At 38.9% G+C, this 13,966-nt stretch overlaps 1 protein-coding gene across 5 annotated transcripts in view; it reads right to left on the bottom strand.

Annotated features, from left to right (window-relative positions):
* The window catches only part of MOCOS (molybdenum cofactor sulfurase), an 85,671-nt gene that overhangs the window by 49,740 nt on the left and 21,965 nt on the right, over positions 1 to 13,966 (bottom strand). The gene's annotated exons all lie outside the window — the stretch shown is intronic.

The raw sequence follows: 13,966 nt of genomic DNA, 5'->3' as shown, positions 1-13,966 counted from the left end.
ATCTTGTCCATGTGGTGGCTACACAAGAAGGGTCACTGAATTGATTCATGTTAAGTGCACAAGTTTTCCTGAATTCTTCATATTTCTACAAAATTACAATACAATTATACCCAGCATCCAGATCTTGGTTTCTAATACCATTCTCCAATAAAATAAACCAGGGCTCCTTGGAAAAATGGTTGATTCTAGGACTGGAGCAGAGAAAATACATTATGAGCCAGGAGCATTTTCTCTGCCAGAAAGCAATGAAGTACTCAAAAGACAAAATGATGGGGGTGTGTCAAAGGGACACAGGAGCCTATTGAAAGCATGCTTAATGGCCAAAGCAGATGAGACAATTTGAGCAAAGAATAAACAAAGTTGATATCTATAAATATCTATAGCTATTTATATTAGTCTTAAAGTAATATATCTATATATACTGACATAAATAAATGGGGAGAGAAGTGACAAATCTTCCAGTAGCAGTTTGGCATTATTTATGAATTCCAAAAATAGCTATTAGATTATGTCTGTGAACTGATCTGGCCATATTAGGCTGTATTGGATTCAGTGGTTTCACTTTTACTTGATTAAATAATGATTAAGGTTTTGATTGGGCCACATCAGATAAGTCCCTGCCCATGAGAAACAACAAGGCACAGGAATTAGTTGGAGTTTTTGAGCTGGAGTCTGGGAAATAAGCACACAGAGGAGCACAGCAGGTGAGTCCAGAGAGAAATGAGCCCTGGGGAGAGAGGCAGAGCCAGTTCTCTGATAGTCTACAGCTGGCCTTGTAGAGACATCAGGGTAGCTGAGCCCAGAAAGAAACAAGCCCCAGGAAGAGAGAAACCCAGGAAGCCTGAATTCCTGGCAGACTTCAGCAGCCATCTTGCTCCAAGATGTGGTAACAGACTTTAGTGAAGGAGGTAACTTATGCTTTAAGGTCTGGTAACTATAAGCTTCTACCCCAAATAAATACCTTTTATAAAAACCAACCAATTTCTGGTATTTTGCATCAGCACCCCTTTGATTGACTAATACACTCCCATACAGAAGAATTCCAAAATAAGTTATGAAGACAGTCCACCCTCAAGGAAGTGGAGTATAATCCCCACCCTTAAGAGTAGGCTAAGCCTAGTGAGTCTTTCTAAAGAGCAATCACTGGACATGGCCCGGAGGGAACCTGACAGTGAAGAAACCTGGCAAACACTACCTCAGCCAACTAATCAAGATTCCCATCAACTGTGATAAGTCACGTTCACAGTGTATGCCTTTGATACGATGTGATGAAAATGGCACTTTACCTCTGTGTTCTTCCCTCCAAAAGCATATAGTTCTAGTCTAATCATGAGAAGAGCATCAGACAAATCTCAACTGAAGTACAGTCTAGAAAATACCTGACCAGTACTCCTCAAAACTGCCAAGGTCATCTAAAATAAGGGAAGTCTGAGAAACTGTCACAGCCATGAGAAGCCTAAGGAGATGTGATGATTAAATGTAATGTGTTCTCCTGGATGAGGTCCTGGAACAAAAAAAGGGACATTAGGGGAAAAGCTAATGAAATCTAAATGAGTATGAGGTTTAGTTAATAATAATGTATCAGTATTGGTTCAATAATTTCTAACAAATATAACATAGCAATATAAACTGTTAGCAATAGGGGAAACTGAAAGAGGATATACCAAAATTCTCTGTACGACTTTGTAAATTTTCTGTAAATCTAAAACTATTCTAAAATAACAAGCTTATTTAAATATTAAAGAACAGAAATTAAGTTAATCCAAATTCTTTCATTCCATAGATATATTATAATAAATTTAAATTTAAACAGATTTCCATGGCAATTTTAACAAGATATGGAAATGCATTTTGGCTATTTAAAGTTAGTGGTATATTAACAAAACTTTCACACAGAGGAGAGCTTCCTGAGAAACTGGTTTTTGATTGTTCCAAAGACAAACGGTCATCCTGAGGTTATGCTTCTCAAACAGAAAAAGATATATGGGCCAATATTAGTTTAAATTCAATATGGCGTGCTGATGGGGGGAAAAATAGCCATTAATCAGATGAAAGGAGGTTTCAAATACTACCGATTTCAGAGTCATAAGAAGCATCTGATAGCCTCTAACTTTGCATGATTCCCTTCCATAAGAGGGTCTCTGAACTGCAACCTCCTAGCCTATAGCTGACCAGTACAAGGCCTCTCCTTGTCCCCACCAGAGACTCTGTACTTCTAATCCTTCTACCACATCTCTGTGCTCACCTCCCATAGACTTTAAACCCTGCTATCCTCCACCCTAACCCCATAAGATGGTGAGACCTTGAAATAATGGAGATGATTTTAGTTGGCAAAGGGCCAGTCAGCTGTGTGAATCTATAGCACCTTCACTATAACTGTGAGAAGAACCCAGGGTCAGAAACAGAGGAAGGCTCAAAGTGAGCAATGCAAGAGTGTGTAACTGCTACCCCTATCCCTGCCACCTCACAGGGTTGACATGGTGGTTCCCTAAGTTACCTGGGGTTAAGTTGGGAGCAGCTGGCTGTGGTTTAGATTTGTCTTCTCCTCTTCTTTCCTAAGCTACTTCCTAGACCAACTCAAGTTTCAACTCCTTCATTTCTTCTCTGAACCCATATTTTAGTGTGGTCACACTCTCTCTGATTACAAAGATAATTGTTCTGAATGTTGTTCTGCTGACTTCATGCTCCTGGTCTTTGTAGGAGTCTTTGTCCCCAGGTTAGGTGTGAACAGCCATGCCTGTGACAGCATACGTACAGTGGTCCATCAACTTGGGCACTTCTCTGCCCAGCTGTTTACTGAAGAAGGGTATGGCCAAAGGCCAAAAAATACTTCTGTAGGGTTAAGATACTATCATTGAGGGCCTTTAGGTTGAGAAGATTATCCTGGATTATCCAAATGGGCCCAATCTAATCATGAGCCCTTTAAAAAGTTTGCAGTCATTTGTTACAGCAATAGAACACTAATGCAACACATTTCTAAAATCTGTACATAGAGATGGCATAGAAAAAATGACATCTTGAAGCAATCATCAGATCTTACACCTATATATTTGTTTCTAAATATCATTCTCCAATAAAAGAATAAGGATCCGGATGAAATAGCAAATAGGGTTGAAACAGGGGAAACATAGAAAGAATATGGAGTATTTTCTTGTACCAGAAAAAAAGAAAGTGTTCCAAGAATATTGGGACATGTCAAAAGGACACAAGACTCAGGTTGAAGGAGGGAGGTTCCAAGGACCAAGTCTATGGCAATTTGAGCATCAAAATAAATATTAATAGTGATGGATTATCACCTTTTGAGAAAAATAAGAATCCATGAGTTCATATTGATATAAAAAAGAATGAATGAATAAATAAACAGTGAAGAAGGGATGGTACTACCTTACAAAAGCATACTAATTAATGAATCTGGAAGGAATGATAGAATTTTCTAAATTACCATTTTTCAACCAACATAGTAATAACTTATTTATGCAAAAATCATCAGTAGATGCTATACCTGATGGATGAACCTTTGATGTAGAACAAGATATTTATGTATTCTCAAGGAATCACTCCACAAATCTTATTAAGTATAGTATAGTTATTAATTAATTTTACAGTGGAAAAGCCTGGAAGACACTGTCTTAACAAAGTGGAAAATGTTAACATCAGTGGCATCAACATAGCATAAGACATACCCTGACAAAGCCTGAACACTTCAACACGAGATTTTCTAAAAGTCTAGAATAAGTTGGACCAAGTATCAAAGAAGAGCCTTAACACAAAGCCAATCAACAATAAACCCTGCAAGCAGACTTAGCTCAATGGATAGAGCATCCGCCTACCACATGGGTGGTCCACAGTTTAAACCCAGGGCCTCTTTGACTTGTGTGGAGCTGGCCCACGTGCAGTGCTGATGTGCACAAGGAATGCCGTGCCACGCAGGAGGGTCCCCCACATAGGGGAGCCCCATGTGCAAGAAGTGAGCCCTGTAGGGAGAGCCACTCAGCGCAAAAGAGGGTTCAGCCTGCCCAGGAATGGTGCCACACATGTGGAGAGTTGATGCACCAAGATGATGCAACAAAAAGAGACACAGATTCCCAGTGCTGCTGACAAGATAAAAGTGGACACAGCAAATGGACACAGAGAACAGACAACTGGGGTAAAGGAGGGGAAGGGGAGAGAAATAAATAAAAATAAATCTTTAAAAAACAAACAAAAACAATAAATCCTGCACAAGAGGAAGAAACTGACCTTCAGAATTAACTCATCAAGATAATCAGACACCTAAACATCAGCAAAAAATTACAAGACATACTAAGAAACAGGAAGATACGGCTCAGTCAAGGGAACAAATTAAAATTTCAGAGGAGACAAAGAATTTGAAACAACTAATCAAAGAAGTTCAAACAAATCTCCAAAATCAATTCAAGGAGATGAAGGAAAATATGCATAGAGATAAAAGATAATAAGAAGATAATGTGTAAGCATAAAGAAGAACTTGAAAGTATAAAAAAACATAATGGAAATTATAGGGATAAAAGGCACAATAGTAGAGATTGAAAATATACAAAAGACATACAACAGCAGATTTGAATAGGCAAAAGAAAGAATCAGGGAAATGGACTGGCTCAAGTGATTGGGTTCCCAACTACCATAGGAGGTTCAGGGTTCAATTCCTGAGGTCTCCTGGTGAAAGGTAAGCCAGCCCAAGCAGAGAGCTGACCCACACAGAGTCCTGGCCCACACAGAAGTACTAGCCTGTACAGGAGTGCTGGCCCACATGGAGTGCTGGCCTGCACAGAGAGCTGCTGCAGCAAGATGATGCAACAAAAAGAGACAGAGAGGAGAGACAATAAGAGACAGAAGACAAGGGAGCTGAAGTGGCACAAGAGATTGAGCACCTCTCTTCCACTCTGGAAGGTCCCAGGATTGCTTCCCAGTGCTGCCTAAAGAGAAGACAAGCAGACACAGAAGAACACACAGGCAGCAGACAGCAAGTGAAAACAATGAAGGGTTGGGGAAGAAATAAATAAAATAAATCTTAAAAAAAAATAAAGAATCAGTGAACTAGAAGACAGGACATTGAAATCATACAGTCAGAGGAACAGATAGAGAAAAGAATAAAAAAACTTGATCGATGTCTAAGGGATTTGAGCAACAGCAAGAAGTGCACAAATAGGGACACGGATGTGGCTCAACTGACTGGGCTCCCATCTACCATATGGGAGGCCCTGGGTTAACGTCCCAGGGCCACCTTGTGAAGGCAAGCAGGGCCACCTTGTGAAGGCAAGCTGGCCCACACCCACAGAGAGCTGATTGCCATGACTATGGAGAGCTGGCTCAGCAAGATGACACAACAAAGGGAGACAAGCAGACACAGAAGAATGAACACTGGATGGACACAGAGAGCATACGACAAGCAAACAGCAAGGGAGGGATAAATTTTAAAAATTTTAAAATCCAGAAAAAAAATAGGAATGCACAAATATTCATGTCATGGGTGTCTGCAAGGAGAAGAGAAGGGAAAAGGGGCAGAAAGATTATTTGAATAATGTCCTAAAAATCCTAAGTCTATGAGAGATATAAAGAAACATGCCCAAGAAGAATAGCATAAGGCAAACAGAATAAATCCAAATAGACCTACACCAAGACACATACTAATCATTATGTAAATGCCAAAGATAAAGAGAGAATTCTGAAAAGAGCAAGAAAAAAGTGATCCATCACATACAAGAGATCCTTAATAAGACTAAGTGCATATGGAACTATTGTGACTTTAGCTATGGAAGAAATTCTATCATTGATGTGGAGACAGTGGCCACAGTAGTTGCTGAGGGCAGAGAGAGGGAAAAAGATGTGATGTTTTGGGACTTGGAGTTGTCCTAAATGATACTGCAGTGGCAGATCCTGGACATTATATATCCTGCCATAACCCACTGAAGGTACTGGGGGAAGTGTAAACTACAATGTAAACTATAATCCATGCAGTGCAGCAGTGCTCCAAAATGTATTCACCAAATGCAATGAATGTGCCACAATGATGAAGGAGGTTGTTGATGTGGGAGGAGGGGGTGGGGATGTGTGGGGTATATGGGAACCTCTTATATTTTTTAATGTAACATTTTCTGTGATCTATGTATCTTTAAAAAAAAAACTAAGTGATTTCTCATGAGAAACTATGGAGGCAAGAAGGCAGTGATATGACATATTTAAGGTAAAGAAAGAGAAAAACTACCAGTCAAAAATTATTTATCTGGCAAAACTGTCCTTCAAAAACGAGGGAGAGTTTAAAATATTCACAAATAAACAGAAATTGAAAGAGTTCATCAACAAAAGACCTGCCCTGCAAGAATTACTAAAGGTAGTTCTGTAGGTTGAAAGGATAAGACAGGAGACAGTGGCTTGGGGTAGTTTGAAGAAAAGAAGATCATCAGTAAGGGTAAATAAAAGGGTAAATGCAAAATCCAATAGGATTGTATCCTCATTATACAGCTCTACTCTTTAATTCCTAAAAGAGCCAGGATACAATTGAACAAGAAAAAGGCATATTTCCTAATAATGGACATGCAAAAGTTAAAGTGGAAAGTGGGACAAAACAACATAAAGAGGGGAAACAAAGGGATGTAGGAGCAAAGAATGTGAATGCTACTGAAGCTAAGTTGGTATCTTTTCAAATTAGTACGTTATAGATGTAGGTTGTATAATATAAACCCCAGGTGACCACAAAGAAAGTATTTTAAAAATATACAGAAACATAAACGAGAAAGGGATGTCAGATACATCATAAAATTTCAACTATAAAGAAAAGGAGGTTGCAAAACAGAAAAAGAAAATTAAAAAACTATAACATATAAAAACCAAAGGACAAAATGGCTGAAGTAAGTACTGCCTTTACACTAATAACACTGAATGTTAATGGATTAAACTTCCCAATCAAATGACACAGATTAGCAGAATGGATGAAAAAGCATGATCCAACTATATACTGTTTACAAGAGATTCACCTTTGATCCAAAGACAAAACAGGTTGAAAGTGGAAGGATGGAAAAAGATACTCCATGCAATTAGTAATCAAAAAAGAACTGTGGTAGTTATACTCATATTAGACAAAATAAATTTTAAGTCACAAGCTGTTATAAGGATAAAGAAAGACATTATATATTAATAAAAGGGGCAATCCACCAAGAATTAATCATAAATATTTATGCAGCAAACCAGGGTGCCCACAAAATACATGAGACAAGCTCTGGCAAAACTGAAGGGAGAAATAGATATCTCTACAATAATAGTTGGAGACTTCAATACTGTACTTTCGTCAATAGATGGAACATCTAGACAGAAGGTCAATAAGGAAACAGAGACCTCAAATAATTTGACAAATAAACTAGATCTAACAGACATATACAGTTCATTATAACTCAAAATAGCAGGATACACATTCTTCTCAAGTACACAAGGATCACTCTCCAGGATAGACCACATGTTGGGTCACAAAACAAGTCTTGATAAGTTTTAAAAGATTAAAATTATACAAAGCATCTCCTCTCACCATTATGGAATGAAGCTGGAAATCAATAACAGGAAGAAAAAGCACAAACACATGGCAATTACACAACATACTCACACAACCAGTGGGTTGAAGGGAAAATCAGTAAATATTTTTTTGATATGAATGAAAATAAGAACACAACATACCAAAACTTATGGGATGTAGTGAAGGCAGTGATGAGAGAGGAATTTATACCTCTAAGCAATTACATTTAAAAAGAAGAAAAAGCTAAAATCAAATACCTAACTGTACACCTCAAGGAACTAGAAAAAGAACAGCAAAACTAACCCCAAAGCAAATAAGAGGCAAAAAATAACAAAGATTAGAGCAGAATACATGAAATGGAGACTAAGAAATAATAGAATTAATAAAACCAAAAGCTGTTTCTTTGGATCAATAAAATTTACAAACTCTTAGCTAGACAGACAGAGAAAAAAAGAGAAAAGACATAAATAAAATAAGAAATGAGGGGGAGGACATTACTACTGACAACACAAAAATAAAAGGATCATGAAAACTGTATGTCAACAAATTAGACATCCTAAATGAAATTACACAAATTCCTAGGAACACACAAACAACCTGCACTGACTCTATAAGACATAGAAGACCTCAACAGATCAATTACAAGTAAAGCAACTAAATCAGTCATCAAAACCTTCCAACAAAGAAAAGCCCAGGACCAGATGGTTTGTCAGGTGAATTCTTCCTATCGTTGCAAGAAGAATTAATACCAATCCTGATGAAACTCTTCCAACAAAACTGAAGAGGAGGGAACACTACCTAACTCATTCTATGAGGCCAACATCACCCTAATACCAAAGCCAGAAAAAAATAGTATGAGAAAAGAATACTAGAAACCAATTTCTCTTAGAATACAGATGCAAAAATCCTCAACAAAATACTTGCAATTCGAACCCAACAGTATATTAAAAGAATTATACACCATGATCAAGTGGGTTTTATCCCATGTATCCAAGGGTGGGTCAACATAAGAAAATCAATTAATGTAATAACACCACATTAACAAAGCAAAGGGAAAAAACATATGATCATCTCAATTGACACAGAAAAGGAATTTAACAAAATCCAGTATCCTTTCTTGATAAAACCACTTAGAAAATAAAAATAGAAGGAAATGTCCTCAACAGGATAAAGGGCTTATATGAAAAATCCACAGCTAATATCATACTCAATGGTGAAAGACTGGGAGCTTTTCCTTTAAGAACTGGAATAAGACAAGGATGCCCATCGTCACCATTGTTATTTAACATTTGTACTAAAAGTTTTAGCCAGAGCAGTTAGATAAGAAAAAGAAATAGAAGACATGGAAATTGGAAAGGAAGAGTAGAACTTTCACTATTTATGGATGATATGATCTTATATATAGAAAGTCCTAAAAATCTAAAACAAAGCCACTAGAGCTAATAAACAAATTCAGCAAAGTGGTGGGGTATAAGATCAACACAAAAAATCAATAGTGTTTCTATATGCTAGTAATGAGCAATTCTGAGGAGGAAATTCTTTAAAATTCTATTTATAATAGCAACTAAAAGAATCAAATATCTAGGAAGAAATTTAATTAAGGATATAAAGGACTTGTACACAGAAAACTATAAAACATTGCTAAAAGAAATCAAAGAAGACCTAAATAAACAGAAAGACAGTCCATGTTAATGAATTAGAAGACTAACTATCACTAAGATGTTAATTCTACCCAAAATGATTTAGAGATTCAACACAACCAAAATTCCAACATCTTACTTTGCAGAAATGGAGAGGCCAATTATCAAATTTATTTGGAAGGGTAAGGGGTCCCAAATAGCCAAAAACATATTGAGAAAGAAGAATGAAGTTGGAGGACTTACACTTCCTGACTTTGAGGATTACAATGCCACCATGATCAAAACAACATGGTACTGGCACAAGGATAGATATATTGACAAATGGAATCAAATTGAGAGTTCAGAAATAGACCTTCACATCTATGGTCAAATGATTTTTACAAGCCTGCCAAGTCCACTCATATGGGAAAGAAGGATCTCTTCAACAAATGGTGCTGGGAGAACTGGATATCCACGTGCAAAAGAATGAAAGAGGACCCTTACCTCACACCATATATAAAAATTAACTCAAAATGGATCAAAGACCTAAATATAAGAACAAGGACTGTAAAACTCCTGGAAGAAAATGTAGGGAAGCATCTACGGATCTTGTCTTAGGCAATGGTTTCTTAGACTTTACCCAAAGCACAAGCAATGAAAGAAAAAATAAATAAATGAGAACCCCTCAAAATAAAAAATTTTTGTGTGTCAAAATTCTTTGCCGGGGAAGTGAACTTGGCCTAATGGATAGGGTGTCTGTCTACCACATGGGAGGTCTGTGGTTCAAATCCCGGGCCTCCTTGACCTGTGTGAAGCTGGCCCATGTGTAGTGCTGATGCGCGCAAGGAGTGCCATGCCACGCGGGGTTGTCCCTGCATAGGGGAGCCCCACACACAAGGAGTGTGCCCCATAAGAAGAGCTGCCCAGCGCAAAAGAAAGTGCAGCCTGCCCAGGAATGGTGCCGCACACGAGGAGAGCTGACACAGCAAGATGACACAACAAAAAGAGACACAGATTCCCGTGCCACTGACAACAACAAAAGCAGACAAAAGAAGAACATGCAGCAAATCGACACAGAGAACAGACAACTGGGGTGGGGGGGTGGGGCGGATAAATTAAAAAAAAGAAAAGAAAAGAAATGGGCAAGCCACTCTTTAAAAAAAAAGTCTTTGCCATGAAAGTGAAAAGACAACCTACTCAATGGAAGAAAATATTTGGAAACCACATATCTGATAAGGGCTTAATACCCACATTATATAAAGAAATCCTACAACTCAACTATAAAAGACAAATAATCCAATTTAAAAGTGGGCAAAAGATTTGAAAAGACATTTCTCCAAAAAGGATATACAAATAACTAAAAAGCACATGAAAGATGCTCAATATCACTAAGTATTAGGAAAATGCAAATCAAAACCACAATGATATCATTTCACACCCACTAGAATGACAACTATTAAAAACAGAAAACTACAAGTGTTGGAGATGATGTGGAGAAGTAGGAACACTCATTCATTGCTGGTGACAACATAAAATGATAAGCTGCTGTGGAAGATAGTTTGGCAGTCCCTCAGGAAACTAAGTATAAAATTATCAATTATATAACCCAGGAATCCTGCTACTAGGCATATACCCAGAAGATTGATAGCAGCATTATTCACAGTTGCCAAAAGATGGAAGCAACTCAAATGTCCATCAACCAATGAATGGATAAACAAAATGTGGCATATACGAAATGGAATATTATTCAGTCATAAGAAGGAATGAAGTCCTGATTCATGTGACAATATGGATGAACCTTGAAGACATCACGCTGAGTGAAATAAGCCAGAATGAAAGATTGTATAATCTTACTAGTATGAACTAATTATAATAAATAGAGTTAGAATCTAGAATATAAGCTAACAAGGGATGGACTGGGGGTAAAGAATGGGGAGCTGATGCTTATTTTAAACAGAATTTCTATGTAGGTTGATTGTAAAGGTTTAGAAATGGTTGGTGGTGATGGTAGCGCATTATTGTGAGTGTACTTGTCAGCACTAAATTGTATATGTGAATGTGATTAAAAGGGGAAAGTTTAGGTCATATATATTAATAATTATAAAAATTAAAAGATAAAATATAGGACTGTGTAACACAGTGGACCCTATTGTAGATGATGGAGTATACTTAATCATACAAGTACCAGAATGTTCCTTCATGAATTATAACAAATGTATGACACTAATACAAGATGTTAATAATAAGGGGTATATGGGAAAAAATACACCTAATGTAAGCAACGGACTATAGTCAATAGTAGAATTTTAATATTCTTTCATCTGTAACAAAGGTACCACACTAATGCAAAGTGCCAAACGGGAACACTCTATTTTTCACATGATTTTTCTGTAAACCTACGTCTCTAATTTTTAAAAAAAAATTTTTTAAGTTAACATCACCAGTACTGGGACAAATTAATGTAGTGTATCTCCTGAGGGACACACTGACAATAGCACAGCATGACGTCTATGATCTTCCTGCCAAAATGCATAAACTGTAAGGAAACCTCAGATAATCCCAAATTAAGGGATATTTAATAAAGTACCTGGATTGTACTCTTCCAAAATACTAAGGTCACGAAAGAAAGGAAAGATGGGGGAACTGCTCCAGATTAAATGAGACTAAAGAGACATGAAATAACATGCAGCCCTGATCCTGGACTGGAGCCCAGACCAATAACAGGCGTTACCAGCCAATCGGTGAAATATGAATGGGGTCCACAGCTTACATGGCATACTGGGTCAGTGTTAACATCCTAATTTTGACAGCTGTAGTGGGACTATGTTAGAAAGTGTATAATAAATATACTAGAGTATATTATAGTAAGGAATGATGAAGTATCACTGCAACATTTTCTCCAACGATTCGGAAAGAGCCAATAGTTGGAAAATGAGTGAAAGGTGTGTGGATGCTGTGTAGTGTATCTTCAATTTTTATTTAAATTTAAGATTACTTCAAAATAAAGTTAAAATTTTTAATTGACTAAACTGTGGTTTCTGTAAATACTTTGACTTTTTTGTACTTTTACTGCGGAGGGTGGCTGGGGCCTCTTAGGCAGGCATGGCTGGGCCGTCTGTGACCAGACTATGGATGTTTAGGTGGCCACAGGGCTGATTCTGTGCCACTCCTGTGTCGAGCAGGATGAGGGCCAGTGACAGCCACAATTCTCCTCTCCTAGTCTGATGGAGGCAGCAAAGACTGGACTGCAAGTGTTGGCAAATCCCACCATGGTCCTGGGAGTTAGCTGAGGTTCATGGACTTGTCCTGCCCAGGCACATGTTTCCAGGATAGCTCATCCACTGTGAGGCTCTGAGAGGAGCCAGTGTGGGCTGGCATCTCTGTCTCAAGTCCCCTTTGTCTTGGGAACCATAGTCCCATTGTCAGATGATGCCAAAAATGATCTCTTTCCATGCCTCATCTTACTTGCAGCATTTAGACAACTGACCACCCTCTACTTCCTGAAACCCTGATTTCTCTCCCCTTCTTCTCAGTTCTCTTTGCCCACCCCTCTTCTCCCCCCACCTCCAAATGTTGGGAAGCCTCTGGACTCAAAAAGGGCCCTTTCTTCTCTACACATTATCTCCCCTTGTCACATCATCCACTGCCCGGACAAATAGCTCCAGTTAGTTTCTAGCTCCTGTGCAGCCTTCTCTTCTGAGCAGCAGACCCACACATCCGACTGCCTATAGACAAGCTCACAGGCATCTTGAACTTACCATGTGCCACACTGACCTCCAGTGGCCCTCAGGCCCGCCCCTCCTCCAAATGGCAACACCACCATCTACACAGCAGCTCAAACCGGACCTTGCTCCTCCCTTGTCCTCACCCTCCACATCCAATTCATCAGCGAGTCTTCTAGATTCTACTACTGACCTGTGTCTTGGATTTTTCTGTTTCTTGGCCCTTGCACTGCCACCAATTTAGTCCAGCATTCAGAAAACCATGGCCCACTGTTTGTTTTTTCAAATAAAGTATCATTGGAATACAGTTCTGCCCAATCATTTTCATTGTCTATAAAATTTTTTACACTATGATAGCAGAGCTGAGTAGTTGTAACAGACTGGATGGGTCTCAAAGTCTAAAATCTGGCCCTTGCCTATCCCTGCTTTCATCCAATCCTCTATCATCTCTCACCTGGACTACCGTGCGGTACCCTAACTGATCATTCTGCTTCCTCCCTTGCCTCCCACAATCCAATATCCACTCAGCAACCAGTATATCTTTCTAAAACAAAACTCAGATTGAGTAATTCCCGTGCTAAAACCCCTTTCATAATGCCCCATTCCACTTAGAATAAAATCACTAAACCATGAAACCATGTGTCACCTAGACCCTGCCTGCCACATCTCTTGCTACCCACCCTCCTCGCCATGCTCCACTCTCCAGCTGTCCCACTTCCCACCCTCTGGCCACACAGGTTTCTTGCAGTTCCTCCAATGGGTCAGGCTCTTTCGCACCCCAGGGCCTCCTCACAGGCTGTTCTCTCTGCCTGGAATGACACCCCTCTCTCTGTATGCCTGACTTCCAGGTCTCAGGAGGCTTTCCTACCCCCTCCCTGAAGACAGTCTAAGGACCCCCCCACCAGAATTTCTACCTGGCACACCCCACCTTTTGTCTTCTTGGTCCTCATTGCCACGTGTGATTTTGTATCCATTTGGGTACTTCTCATGTCTGTTTACCTTCCCACATTACTCCCCAAAGGCAGGAACCATTTCCATTTTGCTTGTCACTGTATACCTGGTGCTGTCCCAGGGCCAGGCAGGTGGTAGGTGCTTAGTAAAGT

The sequence above is a fragment of the Dasypus novemcinctus genome, chromosome 16 (assembly GCF_030445035.2).
Source record: "Dasypus novemcinctus isolate mDasNov1 chromosome 16, mDasNov1.1.hap2, whole genome shotgun sequence".
Taxonomy (NCBI): domain Eukaryota; kingdom Metazoa; phylum Chordata; class Mammalia; order Cingulata; family Dasypodidae; genus Dasypus; species Dasypus novemcinctus.
The sequence above is the reverse complement of the archived record's forward strand: the minus strand, read 5'-3'. Positions and strand labels throughout refer to the sequence as shown.